Source organism: Apodemus sylvaticus, chromosome 16, assembly GCF_947179515.1.
Source record: "Apodemus sylvaticus chromosome 16, mApoSyl1.1, whole genome shotgun sequence".
NCBI lineage: Eukaryota > Metazoa > Chordata > Mammalia > Rodentia > Muridae > Apodemus > Apodemus sylvaticus.
This window is the reverse complement of record NC_067487.1, coordinates 60323351-60350252: the sequence shown is the minus strand read 5'-3', so window position 1 is coordinate 60350252 and position 26902 is coordinate 60323351. Positions and strand designations below refer to the sequence as shown.

The following is a 26902-nucleotide window of genomic DNA, read 5'->3' as shown; positions in this document are numbered from 1 at the left end:
ATTTCATGATAAAACCAAATTTACACAATATATGTCCATAAATCCAGCCCTACAAAGGATAATAGATGTAAAACGCCAATATAAGGAGGGCAACCACACCCTAGAAGAAGCAAGAAAGTAATCTTCCAACAAACTCAAAAGAAGATAACCACACAAACAAAAATAACAGGAAGCAACAATCACTATTCCTTAATATCTCTTAACATCAATGGACTCAATTCCCCAATAAAAAGACTTGCACTAACTGAAAACTTTTCATGTAAATCTTCAATTTTATCAGAAAATGTTTGTAATTCCTCTTTCAATTAATTTAGTAATTTTTTATGTCTACCACTTTATCTGCATTATTTTTCATGAAAATCTTCAATTTTAATGTTTTCTATATATTTCTTCTATTTTATCAGAAATGTTTTCCATGTAAATCTCTGATTTTAATCACAAAATGTTTTTATACCTTCAATTAACTTAGAAAGTTTTTTTTATATCTACCATTTTATCTGTAAATTTTTCCATGAAATATTCAATTTTAACATGTTTGTCGATATATGTCTTGAATTTTATCAGAAATGTTTTCCATAGAAATCTTAAATTTTATCTGAAAATATTTATAATTTTACTTTCAATCAACTTAGAATTATTTTCATGCCTATCATTTTATCTGTGTAATTACCATGATAATCTTCAATTTTAACATGTTTTTCTATATATTTCTTCAATTTTATCAGAAATATTTTCCATGTAAATCTTCAAGTTTATCAGAAAATATTTGTAATTCCACTTTCATTCAACTTAGGAATACTTTTATGCCTACCATTATTATATCTATGTAAAATTTTCCATGATAATCTTCAATTGCAACATGTTTTTCTACATTTTTTTACAATTTTTTCAGAAATATTTCCATGTAAATCTTTAATTCCAACATAAAATGTTTGTACTTCTTTCTTCAATTATATATATATATATATATATATATATATATAAATACACACACACACACACACACACACACACAAGCTGGAGTTATCACAGAGAAAGGAGCTTCAGTTGAGAAAATACCTCCATGAGATCCAGCTGGAAGGCATTTTTCTCAATTAGTGATCAATTGGGGAGGGCCAGTCCTGACATCCTTTTGTGATGAACAGCAATTTGAAAGTGTAAGCTGAATAAACTCTTTCTCCCCACCCCCAAAATAAAAGAAGAAGAAAAATGTTTAGCATCCTTAGCCATCAGAGAAATGCAAATCAAACAACTCTGAGATTTAACCTTACACTCCTGAGATCAAACAATCAAATGACAGGTCATGCTAGTGAGGATGTGGAACAAGGGGAACACTTCTCCATTACAGGCATAATGCAAATGTATACAGTCAGTTGGAAAATCAATTTGGAGGTTTCTCAGAAAACTTGGAATAGACCTAATTCAAGACCTAGCTATACCACTCATAGGCACATACCCAAAAGATTTTCCATTCTACTGTAAAAGCACTTGATGATCCATGTTTATAGCACCTTTTTTTATATAGGAGTCAGGAAGTAGAAACAAACTAGACATTCCCCAATGAAATGGATAAATGGATAAAGAAAATGTGGTACATTTTTATAATGAAATACTACACAGCTATTAAAGATAAAGACTTCAAGAAATTCACTGCAAGCAAATGAATGGAACTAGAAAAGATCATTCTGAGTGAGGTAACCCAGACTCAGAAGGAAAAACATGTTATGTGTTGTTATAAGTGGACACTAGCCATAAAGTAAAGGGTAAATCATGCTACAATCCACAGACCCACAGAAGCTAAATAACAAGGAAGGCTCAAGTGGAGTCATGTGAATCACACTGAGAATGGAACTCCCAAAAATCTATGAGGGTACCCTAGCTAAGCCTACTACCAGTGGGAAATAAGGAGCCTGAAATGGCCTTCTCCAGTCACCAAGCAAAACTTCCAATGGAGGGTTTCCGACACCTAACCAGCCACATAACCTCTGACCTACAATTATTCCTGCCTACACTATGTGCAGCTATAAAGACAGAGCAGAAATTGAGGGAGTGGCCAAAAATAACTGGCCAGCTTGAGACCCATGCCCAGCTTTGTTCTCTGTTCTGTGGGATGAGATCCAACATACCTATCATTATGACAATATTAGGTTACTTGTGTTACTAATGAAGAGATAGATTCTACTTAAGAGAAACATATGGGACTTAGACTGTCATCACAGTTCACGATTTTGCTTTCCTTAAAGTCATGCACCTGCAGGCCTGGGATGTAGCTCAGTCATAGATTCCTTGCCTAGCATGCACAAGACCTTGGGTTTGATCTACTGGACTACAGAAAAGAACAAATCAAATAGGAATTGTGGCACACACTCATAATCCCAGCATTTGGAAGGTTGAAGCAGGATTAAAAACACCAGACAGTCTACAATTTGAGCATAGCAAGTTCAAAGTCAGACTGAGCTACACAGTGAGAATCTGTCCCACCAAACTTTCAACTAAACACAATGAAATTTGCCTTGCACATCTCAAAAGAAGAAATAATTCAAGTCTACTGTCCTCCAAAGATCTCAGATGGGATCCAAGTAGCCTGGATGTTTTTCAAGAATAAGGCTGAAATAATTTCACCAATAGACAGACTTCTTATAAGAGAAGGGGTAGACTGTTTCATGGAGCTAGATATTTGGTCACCCTCATTCAATGAGAAGTTCCTGTCTACACTTGATGGTGCCTTTTAGATGTTTGTAGAATTTCTTTAATTATGACACTTATACAATTGGCAATTGCATTTCACAAAAGTGTTCAACCATACAATCATGTAATGCTGTCAGAAGAGGGCTGTGTTCATTACCATGACTTCTGGAAGTGCAAACTGGCTCTGAAGGGCTGGAATCACTTTTGCAGAGGACTTCAGGGTTTCAAGAAATACACAGCTATGCAGAGGAGAGAAAAGTCATAAATGGTTCTGTGTAGTTAAATGTTTTCATTGGCTTTGTAGAAAACATGAAGACTCAGGGCCAAGAATTAAGTAGAAAGCTAACATTTTCAGTAATTCTGTCAGTGCTGCACTGTGTAAATATTCAGTCTATGCCTTTCAATAACAGAATGAATGTGGTTTGTAAAGTAATGGTAATGATCTTTGGAGAGTGTGTTGGGATGAGTACAGAATTATGGCTGTCCATGAATCCAAGTAAGAACTTAAAGAATAACAATAGTGCCAGGCAGTGGCAGTACATGCCTTTAATCCCGCTCTTTTTTTTTTTTTTTTTTTTTTTTTTTTAGTGGTGGTTCCACTGTTTGTTTGGTTTTTTGTTTGTTTGTTTGTTTTTACTTGTTTTTTTTAATCGATATCTTTTTTATTTACATTTCAAATGATTTCCCCTTTTCTGGCCCCCTACTCTCCAAAAGTCACATAAGCCCCCTTCCCTCCCCCTGTTCTCCCATCCACCCCTTCCCACTTCCCTGTTCTGGTTTTGCCTTATACTGCTACACTGAGTCTTTCCAGAACCAGGGGCCACTCCTCCATTCTTCGTGTACCTCATTTGATGTGTGGATTATGTTTTGGGTATTCCAGTTTTCCAGGCTAATATCCACTTATTAGTGAGTGCATACCATGGTTGATCTTTTGAGACTGAGTAACCTCACTTAGTATAATGTTCTCCAGCTCCATCCATTTGCCTAAGAATTTCATGAATCCATTGTTTCTAATGGCTGAATAGTACTCCATTGTGTGTGTATGTATATATATATATATATATATATATATATATATACCACATTTTTTGCATCCATCCTTCTGTTGAGGGATACCTGGGTTCTTTCCAGCTTCTGACTATTATAAATAGGGCTGCTATGAACATAGTGGAGCATATATCCTTATTACATGCTGGGGAATCCTCTGGGTATATGCCCTATAGAAGGATCTTTCATAATCCCAGCTCTTAGGAAGCATGTTCACAGTCAACAGACCTCATTTTGCTCACTTGGGGAAAAACTTGGCGTGATCTTCTATTGTGTCCTCACCTTCCTCCCACTTCTCCAAACATCTCCACAGGAAAAACACCGGACAATGTCCTTTTTGCCTAGAAAAAGGAACAGGGTCAGCTCAACTGCACACACAGATGCCAACTCCAAGGAAGACAACTCTAGATCATCTAGTATAATCCTACTTTCATCTCCAGTTGGATACTGTGGCCAAGTCATGCAGAAGGTAACAATTCACACAGGAGTCTTGGTCCTTCACTGGGGTGGTCAGCTATAGTCACTGAATATTCCTATGCACCAGACAATTTGATAAACCCATCATCCTAAATGATTTGCATGAGAATCTGGAATAGGAGCTCCATGAGAGCAGACATTCTGTCTGTCCTAGACACTAACGTCATACTGGACATTCACAGACACCGGCAACCAACAAGCAATTGCCTACTGAGTAAATCAAAAAGAACATACTCGTAGCTGAGGTGGGGCAAAAGGACAAATTTAGGAGTCAATCTGCAAGCTAGGTTGTGAAGACTCACTTGACTCTCCTCACATCATTGACAGCTATATTTAACTAGAAGTAGAAGTATATCATCCATGAGACTTGAGGAAGGCTGGCAACAGGAGATAAAGCACTAAGACCATGTGGTAAGAAGATCATCTGCACCAGTGGAATATGTCTGTTAGATAAAGTGGCTGCAGAATCCCCAGGTTCAGAGGCTGAACACTGCGGGAACTATGGGAAACTGAAGGTCTTATGAGCCCCATAAAGATTTGTGACAAATGATGACGACTAAAGAAAGATGAAAGAGAATTTGAATATGTGGTCCGCACTAAATACTGACTCTAAGGAGATGCTCGACATGAGAGCAGTGATTGCTCTTGCAAAGGAGACAGGTTTGGTTCCAGCACCAACGTGAGGACTCACAGCCAATTGTATGTCTGAGGGCAGCATGCAAGCATGTGGCACACATACTTACGTGCAGACATTTGGCACACATGCTTACACACAGGCAAACAAACACACACAAACATAAAGAAAAAGACCTGACTCACCTGTGTAGAAAAGACCTGCTTTGACCAGAGCTTCAATAGCCACAGGTGATTTGTGGGGCCAGTCCTTAAATGTGTCCATCCTTAGTTCTTCATTAGCAAAGACACTGTCATTGCAGTAAGCTTGGGAAAAAGGATGCAGGTGAGACCAGTAGACTTTGATCTTAAAGTTTAAAATATAAGTTAGTTGTGCATTTGCTCGTGTGTGTGTGTGTGTGTGTGTGTGTGTGTGTGTGTGCCTGTATGCAATCAAGTAGGTGGAATGATCTGATAACCTGTGCTTACATCAAAATAACTGCAGATGGTTAGAAGAGCAGGAAGGAGTAAAATTTCAAGAGTGACTCTGTCAGAACTACAGGAAAAGAGTAGCAAAGAATGGGTTACTCCATGAATTCATTCTATTCATTTTGTGTGTAATCACGTTGCTAAAATGTAACTTCAGACTGTCCCTTAACCATATACCATCAGGATACAACAAAATCGAGAGGAGATTCAGGTTTCCAGACTGAGGTCATTTTCCCTGTGGCTGCTTCAAAACAATCATTTTGATGCCTTGCTCTTTGAGAAGACCATATTGAGGAACTGTGGTAGGGGTGAGGGTAGGGGCTTCATTAGACTTTCTACCTCCTCCTGGCCTCTGGACACTGGCTCCTGCATTTCCCATGCTGTGAGGACTTGGGAATTACATTGTCCCTACCTTAGTCTCACAAGTTTCTCAAGTTTAAAACTTGCTTGTACTCACACTTAACCCTAGATCAGGATTGTTTTCCTCTTCTTTTAGTATTTCTTTGGCATAGAGAAAACTACATTGTAATTAACAACAAAAACATTTTTACAGTCTAGTGACATTTCTTTTACATTTGGTTTGCCTTCTCCTAAGCCATGAGGTCATAGGGAACAGGCTCTACAGCTTTCCTTAGTGCTCACAGGGTGCTCTCTGGTTGGAGCAGGCTGGCACTCCAGTCTTTCTTTGGCTTCCTTCATGACCTGATCTCTTCACCTATCTCAGGAAGCTGTCTCAGAACATACATTTCTCTGTGTGTTCGTGTGTATGAAGGAACATGTGCATTTATGGACTCATGCCTGTGGAAGTCAGAGGACACCCTTCACTGATTCTCCCTGGTTACTAAGGGTGGGTGTCTCACTTCCCAGGCTAGGTTGTGGAACCCCACGATTCATGTCTCTGTCTCCCCAGCCTTGGATCACAAATGTACAACAATGACACCTGGCTTATGTCACATGGGTTCTGTAGACAGAATTCAAACCCTTCTGTTTGCAAGGAAAGCATTGTACTCGATGCCCCTCCCTGACCCTTAGAGGTCCTAATATGCTCAATGCACTCTGTAAGACTGCCCAGGAATTGCCCTTAACATGATTGTTTAATAATGGCAAGAGAATGCTCAGTAACATTGTAGACTCTGCCATTATTGCTATGGTAACATCATGAGCATCCTGAATGAACAGTCCATTCCTTATGTCTACAATATCACCCTTCTTGTGGAAACTTGCATGTATAGTCACAGAAACAGCTCTGTTTCCAAAAAACAGTAACTAGCTGCTTATCCTTTGTCCCTTTGTGTTTGCTGTTTTAGCAAGTTACTGGAAAATGGTGGTTCCAGCACGAAGGTTGCCGTGGTGTGTGTGAGTGTGTTTCTGTGTGTTCATGTGATCAAGTATGTATGTATACCATATGTGTGCCTAGGGCCCCAGAGGGTCTGAGAGGAAGTCAGATTCCCCTGGAGATGGGGTTATAGATTGTTATAAACTGCTCCTGTGTAGACACTTTGAAATGAACTTCAGTCCTCTGCATGAACAACAAATTCTCTTAACATGAGACATTCTTTCCGTCCCATGTTGATTGGAGGTGGCAAATGATTTGCTATATAGCAAGCTAAGCTAAGCTATCTATTGTTCAACTTGTAATATTTCTGCCTCAGCTTTCTTAGTGCTGGGATTTCAGGCATGGGGTAAGCAATCCTACTCAGTCGACCATAGAATTCTTACCTATGATTGCTTTCATCCTGTCTGCTTTCCATTGTCCTCATGTTCCTGATCTCTGCTGGTCCTGAGCTCAGAGCCTGTCCTGGTTGCTGGATAGATGCTCTACTAATATAAATACTAACATTAAGGTTTTGGTTTTTAATTGATGCTGGGATGGATGGACCCAGAGGACCCTGCCCATTATAAGCAAGCAAGTAATATCCTCAGACCTGTCACCTCATTGTATTGTAAATATTCCTGAATTTCTTAACTGTACACGAAGCCATTTAAGAATACCTTTAGGTCTGTAGATGTAGCTCAGTTACTAGCATGCTCTCCTAGCATCCATGAAGACTGAGGTTCCACCCGCAGCACCTGAGAAGCTCTGTCTCAGCACTCAGCAGGAGGACCAAAAGTTCAAGGTTCATTTGAGTTTGAAGCCAGTCTGGGATAGAAAAGACCCTAAAAATTGCTTCCAAAACATTTAAATAATAATTGGATGGCTGACTGAGTAGGGTTGCTTACTCCTGAAATCACTGCTCTTGAAAGAAGATGCTTATGACCAGGTTGGTCTAGAATATTGGGTTAGAGGCCAGTACAGGTTACATGAGGTTAGTGTCAAGTGAGGAAGTCTATGCCTGAAATCCTAGCACTAAGAAAGTTGAGGCAGTTGTTTCACGGGGAGCATCCATTATAGCACCAACACTACATAGTTCTACTTACCTATACTAAAGACTGAGCCACTTAATGAACAGCACCATGGTACAGAAGCTTGCCACCAAACCTAATAACCTTTAAACTAATTCCCTCAGAGGGGAAGGAGAGAACCAAGTCCTATAAGTTGTCCTCTGTCTTCCACACATTCGCACATGGGACCCATGGACATACACATATAATAATAAGTAAATGAGTGTGTTTTTTTTAATTTACTTTTTAAAATTCCTTTATTTTTGTCTACATGTTTGGCTGCACCACAAGTGTACAGTGGCCATGGAGGTCAGAGGAAGACACTGAATCCTTTAAACATGGACTTGCAGTGTTGTGAGTTGCCAGAGATTGCTGGGATCTGAGTCCTTTACAAAAGCAGAAAGTGCATTACCCATTGAACCATCTCTCCTGCTCATAAAGTAACAACAAAAACAAAACAAAGGCATCCACAATAGGGAAATCATTTGTGAGGATACATTTTAAAGAACCTTGATGAGAGCTAGAAAAAAAATGGCTCAATGCTAAGAAGCACAGACTGCTCTTCCAGAGGTCCAGAGTTCAGTTCCCAGCATCCACATCAGACAGTTCACATGCCTGTAACTCCACCTCCAAGGGACCTGATGACCTTGTCTGGCTTCCCAAAGTACCTGAATACATGTAGCATACACACACACACCACAGGGGGGAAAAGAGAGAGAGAGAGAGAAAGAGAGAGAAAGAGAGAGAAAGAGAGAGAGAGAGAGAGAGAGAGAGAGAGAGAGAGAGAGAGAGAGAGAGAGAAAAGACAGTAAAGAGAGAAACAAGCAAAGTGTTTGGAAAGTGTCTGAGGTTTTACCTGACACCACAGGTAGTTCTCTTCTGACCCAGGAATTCACAAAATATTCTCCCTAAAGAAAGAAATTTGGATTTGGTTACCGACTGATTACCTTATGAAATATAATCAATCTGTAACCTGAAGCTGAAGAAGTTCCCCCACTGAAGCCAAGTATCCTTAGAACAGCAGAATTTGGGCAAAGCAGTCCTTTAATTTTGGTTTGATTTTTATTGATTTAGGTTTTTTTTTTTTATGCAGTTCCAAACATCAGTGAAATAGACACTTTCTCAGAGCTGCTCTTACCAGACACCCAACCCAACAGCAGAACACAGGTGTATTTGACACATGAGGAACTGAGACCCAGGAAAGGAGCTCTCCTCCAGTTGAGCAGCTCTCCCTCTGAGAGAGCTGCACCCAGACTTTTAGCCATGCTGCCTGCAGAGGCTGCTCTTAAGTCAGTCAATACAGCCTCCTTTGGCTTCAGTTTGGGCTGTGTTTCCCACTGCCCACCTCTAGGTTGTCCTCACTAGTTTGAGTCTAAAGGCCTAGCTGCAGGAGGCATCCTGCCTGCCCTGCCTCTGCCAGGTGCCACAGAGGACTGAGTCTGGCTTCCAGGTGGAGGCAGCAGAAGGATGCTAGGGGCGTGGCCTGGGTCAGAGGGAAAAGGAGGCAGAAGCCACCCACAGCCAGGCTGGAAAACCAAATCTAAGTGGTTCCAGCTTAGCAAGACAACAGGATTTCTGTTTTCCTCTCTGCAGACAAGATGATGGAGAAGAGAAAGGGCGAAAGACACAGAATCCATCAGAAAACAAAACAAACAAAGCCCTCACTCTGACAATTCATATATTAGGCAAAGAACATACACTATTGTAAAAATTTGATTGGTGTAAATTACCGTTACATGAACAAATCCCTCGTATGTTTTGAATATACTGAGCAATTTCCTCTGAGGATTTCTTACTTTGAAGAAATTCACATCTATATTTAAAAATATAATTAAAATATATCCATATAAATAGAGATGTTCTACATTCCAATGAGCATTTGATGAAACCTATTGAATTACTGGACTGTATATATATATATCACTAAAACTGTCAAAAAATTTAAAAAAAAAATCTTACCCCAACAGTATGCACAAGACCTGAGCATGTTCAAACCAGATGGAGCCCTGAAAGTGAGAGTGGACACAAAGCCCCGCCCCTAACCAGGAACTATTTGCAACAGATACCTATTGATAAAGGGAAGATCAGATTCTCCAGTGGCATGTCATTGGGTATAACAATGCACTCCAGTGCAGGCACCACACTCAGGCATAGTTGGCCAACACAAAACAAACTTCACATTATTTTTGTAGGTATTCTTTCTTTCTTTCTTTCTTTCTTTCTTTCTTTCTTTCTTTCTTTCTTTCTTTCCTGTTTTTGATTGTTTTGATTTCCAGGTGTGTTTGTTGGTAGGAGGTTGAAACAGAGAGAGAAAGAACATGACCTTGGCTGAGTAGGAAGTGGGGAGGATCTGGGAGGAGATGGAGGAGGGGAAAACATGATCAAAATTGTGATATTAAAAATTTAAGATCTCACCTTACTCATGAGAATTAAAGTGATAGAATAATTTATTTATATTAGTGCCAGCATATGCAGCTATTTAAAATTGAATCTTCAGATTACTTTTGTTTTTATTTTAAAATGAGGTGTCCCTGTGTCGCCCAGCTAACAGTAAACTCCTGGGCTAAAGCAATCTTCCTACATCAGGCTCAGGAGTAGTGTAAGCCTAGTCTCAGGCTCTCTGCTGTCACTTTCCTTAAACCAGAAGTGCAAAACAAGCAATCAAAGAGATTGGTATAGGCTAGTCAGAAGGGGGATGTTTTGCCTTGTTGATTCAGCCCTGGGTGGGCTGGGGTGGTTGGGAGGAAGGGTAAGTAATCCAGTACCAGAGATCAGATCAAAGACAGAAAATGAATCAATGTGAAAATTAGTTGTAGCATAATTCACCTATTAAAAAAATCGTCATGATAACTTTAAGTAACATATTAAATCTATTGGTTTTTATTTTTTATAAAGTATATTGAATATCATCTTGAAAAGTATTCATTTCCATTAAAACAAGTCTACTTATTAAAAAAGATTTTATTTATTTTATGTATAAAAGTATACTGTAGCTGTCTTCAGACACACTAGAAGAGGATGTTGGATCTCATTACACATGGTTGTAAGTCACCATGTAGTTGCTGGGAATTGTACTGAGGACCTCAGGAAGAGCAGTCAGTGCTCTTAACTGCTGAGTCATCTCTCCAGTCCATGAAGCTACTTTTAAGATTAAATAATACTCTTGTAACTGACATTAACGTTTCCTTCTGATGCTGTGGGAAGAGACTGAGAACTCTTTTTTCAATGGAGATGAGACCAGCCTTCTCCTCTTAGATTCTCATAAGAAGATGAACTCCATCACATGACTCAAATATTATCAAGGGTTTCCACTCAGTGTCTGTGGCATCCAGGGTCCTGGCTATATTTTTCACCTCTCTCCATGCACTGGGCTATGCCTGAATGTAACTCATGTAGGACGTAGCACATGCGGTAGCCTATGGTAAATTGGGTTATCAATCCTTTTTAAATATAATAAATCAACATGCTTTAAAAACATTCAAACGCTTTTTTTTTCTCCATTGGAGATAGGATTCTATATGGCTCAGGCTCACCCTTAAATAGCAAAAATAAAAACCTTCAATTTCTTATCCTCTTGCATCCACCTTGACCCACCTGAGATTTCAGGCATGGGTCATCATTCCCACCTGAACATTACTTTCTTCAATCATGTTGTGAATTTAGTGTAATGCTTGTGTTATGTTATTAGGTTCCCACATTGTATGAGAATCCCACATATGAGACGCTGAGGGCCCCTGTCTCTAGCTGGTTCTGATTGGTGAATAAAGTTGCCAGCAGCTAATGGTTGGGCAGGAAGCCAGAGGCGGGACTTTAGGATTCGAAGGAAAGGGGACCGCAGAAGGAGCAGTACTACCATGCCAGAGAATCAGAAGGACCGGGCCCGAGAAGTGCAGCACAGAGACAGCCAACATCTAAGAGTCAGAGACCATGGCCCAGGAGGCCAGCAAGGTGGGGCAACCAGGATGGAATATAGGTTTTAGTAAGAAATAATTCAGGAATATTGGAGGGGAGAGTGTGTTAGCTACATGGAGGTTTGCAAGTGGCCCTGACATTGACCTGCTTAGAGCATGTAAAATATAAGACTGTGTGTGTGTGTGTGTGTGTGTGTGTGTGTGTGTGTGTGTGTGTGTGTGTCTTTCATTTGACAATCCACAATATTGGGGTGGTAGGGAGTGAGGAACTCATACTACTGCTGCTGGGGGAGTAGACTGGATTCATCAACTACAGCAACAAAATGGCACTTTTAAAACTAACGCAATTGCTAGGGATGCTGATGCCAATTGCAATCCCAGCACTTGGAAATCAGGGAAAGGATTGTGAGTTTGATGCCAGTCTGGGATGCATAGCAAGTCCATGTTTCAAAACATAAAATTATATCAAAACAAGCTTACATTGATGATTCAGTTTTTAAAAGTATAAGAGAATATCCAACATTTTCTCAGTATTTCATAAAAAAAAAGTGACCAGGCAGTGTTTAAAACTCATGCACCTGCTCTTCCTGTGTGAGCAGACCACACTCCTTCCAGCTGTGTGGCCCGTCACTGAACTGTATCCTCTCCTGTGTGAGTCATGCTCCCTGTGTTCTGTGTCAGAGAAGAAGGGCCACTGGAGGTAGATGTGTGGCTCCACTAAAGGCTGATGACAGGTTTCCTTGTCAACAGTGTAGCTAGTAATTGTCCAGAGTACAGCCAGAGACACTACAACATGCAGAGCCCTGAGGACAAGCAGACACAAGCTGGGCCAGAGCTGTTTTAGGAGCCCAGGAGCAGCAGCAGGGGCTCTGTGTGAGGCTGAAGTGGAGCAGATGCGCCTGCAGGGTAGCCTGCCACTCCCAAAGAGCTGTAGTGGCAGTCTGTGAATTGGCAATCATGGCCACACTCTTCCGACAACCATCTCATTCCTTGTCAGGAAACATTTCTCCCTCTACTACAGTCTTCACTTATTTCTCTTTTCTCTTCATCCCCTCTTCCATTCTAACCTCCTCTTCTCTTACTTTCTTTTAAACTTCTTTTCCAAATAATGTAAGTGAAGAAAGTAAGATGAGAAATTTTCTCACCAGCTCACTGCTCAGCAAACCCAAGTCCAAGATCTTCTATTTATGTCATCTCATAACTTTTTCTGCACATTTTCTAACAGATTACTATGCAGTTTAAGAATATTTAAGACTTCTCACCCTACACAGACTGTAAATATGCTTCCATTTAAACATAATTCCATCACTTGTTTGGTTAGAGTCATACCAAGATACTTTGTTTGTGGCTATTGTGAAGGGTGTCACTTCCCTAATTTCTTTCTCAGCCTGTTTATCTTTTGAGTATAGGAAGGCTACAGATTTGCTTGAGTTGATTTTATATCTGGCCACTTTACTGAAGTTGTTTATCATTCACTGCTGGAGTTTTTTTGGGTCATTTAAGTATGCTATCATATCATCTGCGAATAGTGATAATTTGACTTCTTCCTTTCCAATTTGTATTCCTTTGATCTCCTTATGTTGTCTAATTGCTCTAGCTAGAACTTCAAGTACTATATGGAAAAGATATGGAGAGGGGGGCAGCCTTGTCTAGTCCCTGATTTTAGTGGGATTGCTTCAAGTTTCTCTCCATTTAGTTTGATGTTGGCTACTGGTTTGCTGTATATTGCTTTTACTATGTGTAGGTATGGGCCTTGAAATTCTGTTCTTTCCAAGACTTTTAGCACGAAAGGATGCTGAATTTTGTCAAATGCTTTTTTAGCATCTAATGAAATGACCATATGGGTTTTTTTCTTTGAGTTTGTTTATGTAGTAGATTACATCGATGGATTTCCATATATTGAACCATCACTACATTCCTGGGATGTAGCCTACTTGATCAAGGTGAATGATCATTTTGATGTGCTCTTGGATTTGATGAGCAAGATTTTTATTGAGTATTTTTGCATCAATATTCATAAGGGAAACTGGCCTGAAATTCTCCTTCTTTGTTGGATCTTTGTATGGTTTTGGTATCGGAGTTAATCGTGGCTTTGTAGAACGAGTTGGGTCATGTTCCTTTTGTTTCTATTTTGTGGAATAATTTGAAGAGTATTAGTGTTAGGTCTTCTTTGAAGGTCTGATAGAATTCTGCACTAAAACCATCCGGTACTGTGCTTTTTTGGTTTGAAGACTTTCTGTGATGCCTTCTATTTCTTTACAGGTTATGGGACTGTTTAGATGATCTATTTGATCCTGATTTAATTTTTGTATTTTGTATCTGTCTAGGAAATTGTCCATTTCCTCCAGATTTTCCAGTTGTGCTGCATATAGGCTTTTGTAGAGGATGTGATGATTTTTTGAATTTCCTCAGAATCTGTTGTTACATGTCCCTTTTCATTTCTAACTTTGTTAATTTGGATACTGTGCCCTTTGGTTAGTCTGGCTAAGGGTTTATCTATCTTGTTGATTTTCTCAACGAACCAGCTCCTAGTTTTGTTGATTCTTTGTATGGTTTTCTTTGTTTCTACTTGATTGATTTCAGCCCTGAGTTTGATGATTTCCTGTCTTCTACTCCTCCTGGGTGAATTAGCTTCTTTTTGTTCCAGGGCTTTCAGGTTTGCCATTAAGCTGCTAGTGTATGCTCTTGCCACTTTCTTTTTAAATGCACTCAGGGCTATGAGTTTTCCTCTTAGCACTGTTTTCATTGTGTCCCATAGATTTGAGTATGTTGTGCCTTCATTTTCATTAAATTCTAAAAGGTCTTTGATTTCTTTCTTTATTTCTTCTTTGGCCAAGATATCATTGAATAGAGTATTCTTCAGCCTCCATGTGTAAGTGAGCTTTCTGTTGTTTTTGATGCTATAGAAGACCACTCTTAATCCATAGTGATCTGATAGGAGGCATGGGATTAGTTCGATCTTCTTATATTTGTTGAGGTCTGTCTTGTGACCAATTATATGGTCTATTTTGGAGAAGGTACCATGAGGTGCTGAGAAAAAGATATATTCTTTTGCTTTAGGGTGAAATGTTCTATATATATCTGTTAAATCCAATTGGTCCAAAGCTTCAATTAGTTTCACTGTGTCCCTGTTTCTGTATTCCTGATAGGTCCATTGAGGAGAGAGGAGTGTTGAAGTCACCCACAATTATTGTGTTAGGTGCAATGTATACTTTGAGCTTTAGTAAAGTTTATTTTTATGAATGAGGGTGCCCTTGCATTTGGAGCATAGATGTTCAGAATGGAGATTTCTTCTTGGTGGATTTTTTCCTTTACAGGTAAGAAGTGTCCTTCCATGACTCTTTTGATGACTTTAGGTTAAAAGTCAATTTTTTTTTAATTTTTTTATTCGATATAATTTATTTACATTTCAAATGATTTCCCCTTTTCTAGTCCCCCCCACTCCCCGAAAGTCCCGTAAGCCCCCTTCTCTTCCCCTGTCCTCCCTCCCACCCCTTCCCAGTTCCCCGTTCTGGTTTTGCCGAATACTGTTTCACTGAGTCTTTCCAGAACCAGGGACCACTCCTCCTTTCTTCTTGTATCTCATTTGATGTGTGGGTTATGGTTTGGGTATTCCAGTTTTCTAGGTTAATAACCACTTATTAGTGAGTGCATACCATGATTCACCTTTTGAGTCTGGGTTACCTCACTTAGTATGATGTTCTCCAGCTCCATCCATTTGCCTAAGAATTTCATGAATTCATTGTTTCTAATGGCTGAATAGTACTCCATTGTGTAGATATACCACATTTTTTGCATCCACTCTTCTGTTGAGGGATACCTGGGTTCTTTCCAGCATCTGGCAATTATAAATAGGACTGCTATGAACATAGTAGAGCATGTATCCTTATTACATGGTTGGGAATCCTCTGGGTATATGCCCAGGAGTGGTATAGCAGGATCTTCTGGAAGTGAGGTGCCCAGTTTTCGGAGGAACCGCCAGACTGATTTCCAGAGTGGTTGTACCAATTTGCAACCCCACCAGCAGTGGAGGAGTGTTCCTCTTTCTCCACACCCTCTCCAACACCTGCTGTCTCCTGAATTTTTAATCTTAGCCATTCTGACTGGTGTAAGATGAAATCTTAGGGTTGTTTTGATTTGCATTTCCCTAATGACTAATGAAGTTGAGCATTTTTTAAGATGCTTCTCCGCCATCCGAAGTTCTTCAGGTAAGAATTCTTTGTTTAACTCTGTACCCCATTTTTTAATAGGGTTGTTCGGTTTTCTGGAGTCTAACTTCTTGAGTTCTTTATATATATTGGATATTATCCCTCTATCTGATGTAGGATTGGTGAAGATCTTTTCCCAGTTTGTTGGTTGCCGATCTGTCCTCTAGACTGTGTCCTTTGCCTTACAGAAACTCTGTAACCTTATGAGGTCCCATTTGTCAATTCTTGCTCTTAGAGCATACGCTATAGGTGTTCTGTTCAGAAACTTTCTCCCTGTACCGATGTCCTCAAGGGTCTTCCCCAGTTTCTTTTCTATTAGCTGCAGAGTGTCTGGCTTTATGTGGAGGTCCTTGATCCATTTGGATTTGAGCTTAGTACAAGGAGACAAGGATGAATCAATTCGCATTCTTCTGCATGCTGACCTCCAGTTGAACCAGCACCATTTGTTGAAAAGGCTATCTTTTTTCCATTGGATGTTTTCAGCCTCTTTGTCGAGGATCAAGTGGCCATAGGTGTGTGGATTCATTTCTGGATCTTCAATCCTGTTCCATTGATCCTCCTGCCTGTCACTGTACCAATACCATGCAGTTTTTAACACTATTGCTCTGTAGTATTGCTTGAGGTCAGGGATACTGATTCCCCCAGATTTTCTTTTGTTGCTGAGAATAGTTTTAGCTATCCTGGGTTTTTTGTTGTTCCAGATGAATTTGATAATTGCTCTTTCTAACTCTGTGAAGAATTGAGTTGGGATTTTGATGGGTATTGCATTGAATCTGTATATTGCTTTTGGCAAAATGGCCATTTTAACTATATTGATTCTACCGATCCATGAGCATGGGAGGTTTTCCCATTTTTTGAGGTCTTCTTCCATTTCCTTCTTCAGAGTCTTGAAGTTCTTGTCATACAGATGTTTCACATGTTTGGTAAGAGTCACCCCAAGATACTTTATACTGTTTGTGGCTATTGTGAAGGGGGTCATTTCCCTAATTTCTTTCTCAGCCTGCTTATCCTTTGAGTATAGGAAGGCCACTGATTTGCTTGAGTTGATTTTATAACCTGCCACTTTGCTGAAGTTATCAGCTGTAGGAGCTCTCTAGTGGAGTTTTATGGTAGACTATCATGTCGTCTGCAAATAATGATAGTTTGACTTCCTCCTTTCCAATTTGTATCCCTTTGACCTCCTTATGTTGTCGAATTGCCCGAGCTAGTACCTCAAGTACAATATTGAAAAGATAAGGAGAAAGGGGGCAGCCTTGTCTGGTCCCTGATTTCAGTGGGATTGCCTCAAGTTTCTCTCCATTTAGTTTGATGCTGGCTACCGGTTTGCTGTATATTCCTTTACTATGTTTAGGTATGGGCCTTGAATTCCTGTTCTCTCCAAGACTTTAAGCATGAAAGGATGCTGAATTTTGTCAAATGCTTTTTCAGCATCCAATGAAATGACCATGTGGTTTTGTTCTTTGAGTTTGTTTATGTAGTGGATTGTATTGATGGATTTCCGTATATTGAACCAACCCTGCATTCCCGGGATAAAGCCTACTTGATCATGGTGGATGATCGTTTTGATGTGTTCTTGGATTCGGTTGGCAAGAATTTTATTGAGTATTTTTGCATCGATGTTCATAAGGGAAATTGGTCTGAAGTTCTCTTTCTTTGTTGGATCTTTGTGTGGCTTTGGTATCAGCGTAATTGTGGCTTCGTAGAAGGAATTGGGTAGTGTTCCTTCTGTTTCTATTTTGTGGAATAGTTTGAAGAGTATTGGTGTTAACTCTTCTTTGAAGGTCTGGTAGAATTCTGCACTGAAACCATCTGGTCCTGTGCTTTTTTTGGTTGGAAGACTTCCTATGACTCCTTCTATTTCTTTAGGCTTTATGGGACTGTTTAGATGGTCTAGTTGGTCCTGATTTAATTTTGGTATTTGGTATCTGTCAAGGAAATTGTCCATTTCCTCCAGATTCTCCAGTTGTGTTGAGTACAGGCTCTTGTAGTAGGATCTGATGATTTTTTGGAATTCCTCAGTTTCCGTTGTTATGTCTCCCTTTTCATTTCTAAGTTTGTTAATTTGGATACTTCCTCTGTGCCCTTTGGTCAGTCTGGCTAAGGGTTTATCTATCTTGTTGATTTTCTCAAAGAACCAGCTCCTGGTTTTGTTGATTTTTTGTATGGTTCTCTTTGTTTCTACTTGATTGATTTCTGCCCTGAGTTTGATGATTTCCTGCCTTCTACTCCTCCTGGGTGAAATAGCTTCTTTTTCTTCCAGGGCTTTCAGGTGTGTCATTAATCTGGTAAAGTATGCTCTCTCCATTTTCTTTTTGGAGGCACTCAGGGCTATGAGTTTTCCTCTTAGCACTGCTTTCATTGTGTCCCATAGATTTGGGTAAGTTGTGTTTTCATTTTCATTGTGATCTAAAAAGTCTTTAATTTCTTTCTTTATTTCTTCCTTGACCAAGGTATCATTGAGTAGAGTATTGTTCAATTTCCACGTGTATGTGGGTTTTCTATTGTTTCTGTTGCTATTGAAGACCACTTTTACTCCATAGTGATCAGATAGGAGGCATGGGATTAGTTCAATCTTCTTATATTTGTTGAGGTCTGTCTTGTGACCAATTATATGGTCGATTTTAGAGAAGGTACCATGAGGTGCTGAAAAAAAGGTATATTCTTTTGTTTTAGGATAGAATGTTCTATATATATCTGTTAAATCTAATTGGTCCAAAGCTTCAATTAGTTTCATTGTGTCCTTGTTTAGTTTCTGTTTTCCTGATGGGTCCATTGAGGAAAGTGCAGTGTTGAAGTCACCCACAATTATTGTGTTAGGTGCAATGTGTGCTTTGAGTTTTAATAAAGTTTCTTTTATGAAAGAGGGTGCCCTTGCATTTGGAGCATAGATGTTCAGGATTGAGAGTTCTTCTTGTTGTATTTTTCCTTTGACCAGCAAGAAGTGTCCCTCAGAGTCTCTTTTGATGACTTTGGGTTGAAAGTCAATTTTATCTGATATTAAAATGGCTACTCCAGCTTGTTTCCTGAGACCATTTGCTTGTAAAATTGTCTTCCAGCCTTTTACTCTAAGGTAGTGTTTGTCTTTGACCCTGAGGTGTGTTTCCTGTAAGCAGCAAAATGTAGGGTCCTGTTTACGTATCCAGTCAGTTAGTCTGTGTCTTTTTATTGGGGCATTGAGTCCATTGATGTTAAGAGATATTAAGGAATAGTGATTGTTACTTCCTATCATTTTTGACGTTATTTTTTTAAATTTGATTGGTTAACTTCTTTTGGGTTTGATGAAAGGTTACTATCTTGCTTTTTCCAGGGTGAAGTTTCCCTCCTTGTATTGGTGTTGTCCTCCTATTATCCTTTTTAGGGCTGGGTTTGTGGATAGATATTGGGTAAACTTGGTTTTGTCGTGAAATATCTTAGTTTCTCCATCTATGGTAACTGAGAGTTTTGCTGTATATAGTAGTTTTGGTTGGCATTTGTGTTCTCTTAGAGTCTGCATGAGATCTGCCCAGGACCTTCTAGCCTTCATAGTCTCAGGTGAAAAGTCTGCTGTGATTCTGATAGGTCTTCCTTTATATGTTACTTGGCCTTTTTCTCTTACTGCCTTTAATATTCTTTCTTTGTTTAGAACATTTGGTGTTTTGATTATTATGTGACGGGAAGTATTTCTGTTCTGGTCCAGTCTGTTTGGAGTTCTGTAGGCTTCTTGTATATTCATGGGCATCTCTCTCTTTAGGTTAGGGAAGTTTTCTTCCATAATTTTATTGAAGATATTTGCTGGCCCTTTAAGTTGTAAATCTTCACTCTCATCTATGCCTATAATCCTTAGGTTTGGTCTTCTCATTGTGTCCTGGATTTCCTGGATATTTTGGGTTACAAGCTTTTTGCATTTTGCATTTTCTTTAACTGTTGAGTCCATGGTTTCTATGGAATCTTCAGCATCTGAGATTCTTTCTTCTATTTCTTGTATTCTGTTGTTGATATTTGCATCTCTGTCCCCTGATTTCTTCCCAAGGCTTTCTATCTCCAAAGTTGTCTCCTTTTGAGTTTTCTTAGTTGTTTCTACTTCTGATTTTAGATCCTGGATGGTTTTGCTTAGCTCCTTCACTTGCTTGTTTGTGCTTTCCTGTAATTCTTTAAGAGATTTTTGTGTTTTCTCTTTCATGACCTCAGCCTGTTGACCAAAGTTCTCCTGTATTTCTTTAAGAGATTTTTGTGTTTCGTCTTTCATGACCTCAGCCTGTTGACCAAAGTTCTCCTGTATTTCTTTAAGTGTTTTTTGCATTTCCTCCTTGTTGGCTTTTGTATTCTCCTGGATTTCTTTCAATGATTTTTGTGTTTCCCTTGCAAGGGCTTCTAACTTTTGATCCATTTTCTCCTGAATTTCTTTAAGTATGTCCTTCATGTGTTCCTGTACCAGCATCATGACCAGTGATTTTAAATCCAAATCTTGTTTTACTGGTGTGATGGGGTATCCAGGACATGCTGGTAGAGGAGAATTGGGTTCAGATGTTGCCATATTGCCTTGATTTCTGTTAGTGACGTTCCTGTGTTTGCCTTTTGCCATCTAGCTCTCACTGGTGTTACTTGGTCTTGTCAGTGCTGGACTCACCAGTGCAAGCTGCCCCTTCCCCGTTGGCCTCTGGTGCACAGCTTACACCCTGCACTGCCTGTAGACAGGGTGCTGCTGTCCAGGCTATTCAGATCCGGAAGCAGGCACCTGAAGGCTCCCGCTGGGGCCCGCAGGATTTACTGGAGCACACCGACTTCTCCCAGCTGGCCGCCCGGAAGCCCCCGCTAGTCTCTTGAGGGACCTGGAGATGTGGTGCAGCCGCCCAGGCTGATCTGAAGCGGAGAGAGTTGAGCTGAGGGCTTCTGCCTGAGGCCTTGCCCCAGATTGTGTCTGTGGACCAGATGGAGCCGGTGTGCACCCCCAGGGAGCGCCGAAGGTGTATGCTGCTGTGACCTCCCCTGTGTTCCGCTCACTCCACTGGGCAGCCGATTCCCCAACCGGGCTGGCGCACACAAGGTTAGCCTGGTCGCCCAGGCCCTGAGTCCAGGCAAAAGCCTGGGAGGCCAAGGTCCGAGCAAAGTTCCCCTAGGGCTATGACTGTTAATTGGGTCCGCCAGGTGACCTGGATGGCCGGCGTGCGCGTCCGTGCTCCCCCAAAGCACCGGGAGAGTCTGTTGTGCTAACAACCTCCTGGGCGGGTTGACACACAGATGGCCCACCAAGCCGCCCAGTTCTTGGGGTCAGTCCTGTGCCTTTTGGGGCCTAGCCCCCCATTTTGTTAGCCTCAGGCTACGCTTGTTAGCCGTCTCTGCCCTCCCGAGCACTCTGGGTCCTGTAGGCAAAATGGCGGCGCGTGCACCGGCCAGGGCAAAAAAACCTCCTGGCTGGGTTGGCACCCCGATGGCCACCCGAACAGCCCAGGGCCTGGGTGCAGGCCAACGCCCATCGGGCTCAGATCCCTGCGGTGTTGGCCTGGGATTATGTTTGTGTACCTCAGTCTGTCCGGTCTCTGGAGTCCGAAATCAAGATGGAGGTGAGTCTCTCCTGACTGGCGGGAAGCCGAGTTCTGAAGTGGCTTCCCTGCAGCGAAAGGCTCCGCAGAACCGCAGCTGCTTGCCGCCCGGCTGGTCAGCGAAGGTCAGTGGTCGTGGGCGCAGGGCCTAACTGGACCCTGTGTCGCCTTGGTTCCACCGCTGATGGCCCTTCAGCTGGACCAGCCACTGCTGCCGCCGCTCCGCCGCCCCAGAATTAACACTTAATGTTGTATTCCATAGCTGCCTGCCACTACTATGAACTGGGTTGCTTGAAAGTCAATTTTTATCTGATATTAGAATGGCTATTCCAGCTTCTTTCCTAAGATCATTTGCTTGTAAAATTGTTTTCCAGCCTTTTACTCTGAGGTAGTGTTTGTCTTTGACACTGAGGTGTGTTTCCTGTAAGCAGCAAAATGTAGGGTCCTGTTTACGTATCCAGTCTGTTAGTCTATATCTTTTTATTGAGGAATTGAGTCCATTGATGGTTAAGAGATATTAAGGAATAGTGATTATTACTTCCTGTCATTTTTCATGTTATTTTTATATTTGAGTGATTGTCTTCTTTTGGGTTTGATGAAAGAAGCTTACTATCTTGCTGTTTCCAGGGTGTAGTTTCCCTCCTTGTATTGGGGTTTTCCTCCTGTTATCCTTTGTAGGGCTGGGTTTCTGGAAAGATATTGTGTAAGTTTGGTTTTATCATGGAATATCTTAGTTCTCCATCTATGGTGATTGAGAGTTTTGCTGGGTATAGTAATATTGGCTGGCATTTGTGTTCTCTTAGAGTCTGCATGAGATCTGCCCACGATCTTCTAGCTTTCATGGTCTCTGGTGAGAAGTCTGGTGTAATTCTGATAGGTCATCCTTTATATGTTACTTGGCCTTTTTCTCTTACTGCTCTTAATATTCTTTCTTTGTTTAGTACATTTGGGGTTTTGATTATTATGTGACGGGAAGTATTTCTGTTCTGGTCCAGTCTGCTTGGAGTTCTGTAGGCTTCTTGTATATTCATGGGCAACTCTCTCTTTAGGTTATGAAAGTTTTCTTCCATAATTTTGTTGAAGATATTTGCTGGACCTTGAAGTTATAAATCTTCACTCTCTACCTATACCTATGATCTATACATATATATGATCTATACATAGGATCTATACCTATGATCTTTAGGTCTTCTCATTGTGTCCTGGATTTACTGGATATTTTGGGTTACAAGCTTTTTGCATTTTGCATTTTCTTTGACTGTTGGATCAATGACCTCCACATAAAGCCAGACACACTGAAACTAATAGAAAAGAAACTGGGGAAGACCCTTGGGGACATAGACACAGGGGGAAAGTTCCTGAACAGAATACCAATAGCTTATGCTCTAAGATCAAGAATTGACAAATGGGATCTCATAAAATTACAAAGTTTCTGTAAGGCAAAGGACACTGTAAAAAGAACAAACAACAAATTGGGAAAAGATCTTCACCAACCCTACATCCAACAGAGGGCTAATATCCAATATATACAAAGAACTCAAGAAGTTAGACTCCAGAGAGCCAGATAACCCTATTAAAAAATGGGGTAGAGAGCTAAACAAAGAATTTTCACCTGGAGAACTTTGAATAGCTGAGAGGCACCTTAAGAATTGTTCAGCAACATTAGTCATTAGGGAAATACAAATCAAAACAACCCTGAGATTTCACCTCACACCAGTCAGAATGGCTAAGATCAAAAACTCAGGAGACAGCAGGTGTTGGCAAGGATGTGGAGAAAGAGGAACACTACTCCACTACTGGTGGGAATGCAAGTTGGTACAACCACTCTGGAAATCAGTCTGGCGGTTCCTCAGAAAACTGGGCATGACACTTCCAGAGGACCCTGCTATACCACTCCTGGGCATATACCCAGAGGATTCCCCAGCATGCAATAAGGACACATGCTCCACTATGTTCATAGCAGCTTTATTTGTAATAGCCAGAAGCTGGAAAGAACCCAGATGTCCCTCAGTGGAGGAATGGATACAGAAAATGTGGTAAATTTACACAATGGAATACTACTCAGCAATTAAAAACAATGAATTCATGAAGTTCTTGGGCAAAAGGTTGGAAGTGGAATGTATCATTCTAAGCAAGGTAACCCCATCACAAAAGAACACACATGGAATGCAGTCTATGATAAGTGGATATTAGCCCAGAAGCTCTGAATACCCAAGACACAATTAGCATACCAAATGATTCCCAAGAAGAAAGAAGGAGAGGTCCCTGGTCTTACAAAGGCTTGATCCAACATTATAGGGGAGTACCAGGACAGAGAAGAAGGGGAGGGTTGATTGGAGAACAGGCAGAGAGACAAGGGCTTATGTGACTTATGGGGAGGCGGGAACCAAGAAAGGGAAAATCATTTGGAATGTAAACAAAGAATATAGAGAAAAAAAAAGAATGGTTAGTGGAAAACTAGATGCATAAGAGAACTATGAAAAACATCCATATCTTCCTTCATTATATTTGATTTAAAACATGATTTTCCTTTTGGAAAACATATATTGTCATACATGAGTACAATCATTGTGATATTTTTGAAAAGTATTTTGCAAAATGGAATGAAAATGTATTCTGAATATAACTTCAAAAAATATGAGTATCCATTGGTGTGGATATTTGAGGTTCCTTTGTAAGAATGAGGCTGGTATGCCTTAAAGATAATGCACTTCTGAGCATGTATAGATAGTCTAACTTTCCCTCAAGAAAAATTCAGTAGGTGCTTCAACTCATGAGTAAAATCAAAAGACACAAGGGTTTTCATGGAAGAAGTGAAAATTTTAAGGGAATTCAGGGAAAATACAGGGTCCAAAAGAACTACACTAGTGTGGTCTCTCTCCCAGCCTGTTAAAATAGTCAGTGTAGGTTCCATATATGTGACTTTTCTTACATATTGGGAAGTTAATTTCATAAGATTTTCTTTACTTAATATTTAGTTAATAACTCATATGCTCCATCAATAGCCTGTGATGTTTGTTAGGTAATGTGCTATATTTTTTTCTCTCTAGATTCTTAGCATTTCTTATGAAGCTTAACACAAAATATATTAAAAATATTGAGTAAAATGTAAAATTTTTCTCAGATAATGAGTCCTATTTCCACAAATAAATTTAAATAAAATAATTCTGTCCAAAAATCCCCCGTACAACGTAATTTTAGATAGCCGTTCATTTTTGTGAGCATGGCTGCCTAGGTGCAAGGTGTCTTGTAAATACTTGCCTAGTAGGTTTGTGTGTGATCTTGAATCTACCAATGAACCTTCCTATACACAGTATAAACAACAAATGTTTTTTTTAATTAAAAAATAAACAACTCCTATGCACAGCGATGCACATCCCAAATCCTAGCAGGTCAGAGGTTGATGCAGGAAGATAGTGAAGTCGAAGCCACCCTGGGGTATACAATGAGACCTTGTCTTTAAAATCAAATGAAAGCCCTTGCAACCAAAATACCAGTTTACTGAAATTAGAGAAAAGAACTGACAATAAATAAATAAATAAATAAATAAATAAATAAATAAATCCAGCTAAATGTAATGTATAGAAAATTATACAGGACATGTTTAGTAACTTCTTTTTAAAAAATAACTGACAGGAAAATCTGAGGGAAATGAAATGTATAATTGTGGGCTAAACTAGACAGGTAAGGGGGTAGGCTGTGCTTGCTACTGAAACTGAGGATATGAGGTTGAAACATGGGGCACATTCCTACAGACCATTTTCTGATCTCTACTCACATCCTGGTGTATAAAACACACTCCAACCCCTCTATACACACTAAAATGTATTTTATAAACATTAAAAGATGGAGGGAGACGAGCATTTGAATGCTGACTCAGAAACTTGGCATTAGGCATTATTAATGCCATCTTCTCCTAGGAGACATAATGGTACTGTGGTTCAACTTGTTTTTAAAGTCTTATATGGTCTAATAGTAGCAAATTCTTTGTGAGGCACCTGGAATTCACTTTGAAGCAACCTGCTTATTATTACTCCATGGAAAATACTAGCAAGACATAGATGGTCTATGGCATGACCAGGTGCTGGAAAGTGCCTATTACTGCTCCTTTATGAAACATTTCATAATGAAAGCTTGAAAACAAGTGAAAGAAATAAAATTTTATTTGGCAGAAACAAAAATAAAGTAATTATAAAACCAGTACTAAACAGATCACTAAAATATTTACAATATAAATTTTCTAAGAAGAGACCGACAATAAATAACAAAATCCTTCAATCTCTGAACAAAACTTCTGTTCTCACGTGGCACTAGGATGTGGGCAACTTAGGATGAACCTGGTCCTCTCTCATTTTAGCAGAGGGTGGCATTGAACTCCTGATTCTCCAATGCCCTCCTTCCTATTTCTGGGATTACACTGCACACAGCAAGCACTTTCATTTGCTGCATGTTATACAGGATGTGATGCTACTTGTGATGTTTTAAACGTTCTTGCTTTCTCTCATCTATGCACCATTCCAGCCCTGGGCAGACTAACTCATTTATTAGTTAGGTTAAGTCACACAACTGCTGCTTGACAACGCATCTTAGTATTTGGGATGATAAGTAGATGGTCTAAGAGATAAAGTACCTCAGCACAAGCATGAGGATCTGGAGTGTGAATCCCAGTATCTACTTAAACTTGGGGTATGGTCACACACTGCTTTAACAATAGTCCTGGAGCAGCAGAGACAGGCAGGTCCTAGGGCTCACTGACCAGTTAGTCTAGATGATTTATGAATTCTAGCTCATTGATCCCTGGGAGAGATAAGGAAGATATGCTAGATAAACCAGCGCGCGCGCGCGCACACACACACACACCAAACCAAAAATATATTAAAAATTAAAGGCAAAATTGCTTTTAAAATAGATGATAAAAATCAAAGTGCCTGTGATACCCGCTTGTCATTTTCCTTACTTGAAAACTTAAAGGGTGACCCATATTGGATAAGAGAAGTATCAGAAGTCAAGGGAACACTCCAACAATGTGGCTCTTTTTTGTCTCTAGTTTTATTTTGCTTTGTAAAAAATAAAGTGCTTATCCACTTACTTGGGGAACCACTTGGCATGCTCCTTCCAGGTGTCATCTCCTTCCCAGTTTCCCAAGCATCCACCACAGGAGAAACACTGCAGTGTCCCTTTTACCTGCAGATGCACGAAAGGCTTTGACTGTCCGACAATGGCACCAGAACAAGACAAACCCCAGCATGCCTGTCTTTTTTAGGGGTGACAGAAGTGCTCTAGCACTCAGCCACACCCTCAGCCCACTGCTGGTACATTTAAGGTCTATAATTGAAGAAAAGTAACATTTTACATTACACAGACAAATATCTGGCTGTATGTCTGTGTATGCTTATATACAGATATATAGCAAACCAATAATGCTACACTAAATGTATATTAAAGGGAAAGCAAATTTGTTATCTTTGAAATTTAATGTAATACATCTTATGTCTAATACAACACAGTTCATCAATGACTGTTCATTTACAAAATATTGCCCACAAAATGGAACGTAAACTTTATATTT

The 26902-nt window shown here is 40.0% G+C and overlaps 1 long non-coding RNA gene across 1 annotated transcript; it reads right to left on the bottom strand.

The window, feature by feature from the left end:
* Positions 1-4003: 4003 nt before the first annotated feature.
* On the bottom strand, positions 4004-26509 carry LOC127666611 (uncharacterized). Its single transcript, XR_007973685.1, has 4 exons — positions 26423-26509; positions 8552-8603; positions 5032-5151; positions 4004-4076 (listed from the first exon to the last, which is right to left on the bottom strand). It is a non-coding gene; the product is annotated as an uncharacterized LOC127666611 (long non-coding RNA).
* Positions 26510-26902: the final 393 nt, after the last annotated feature.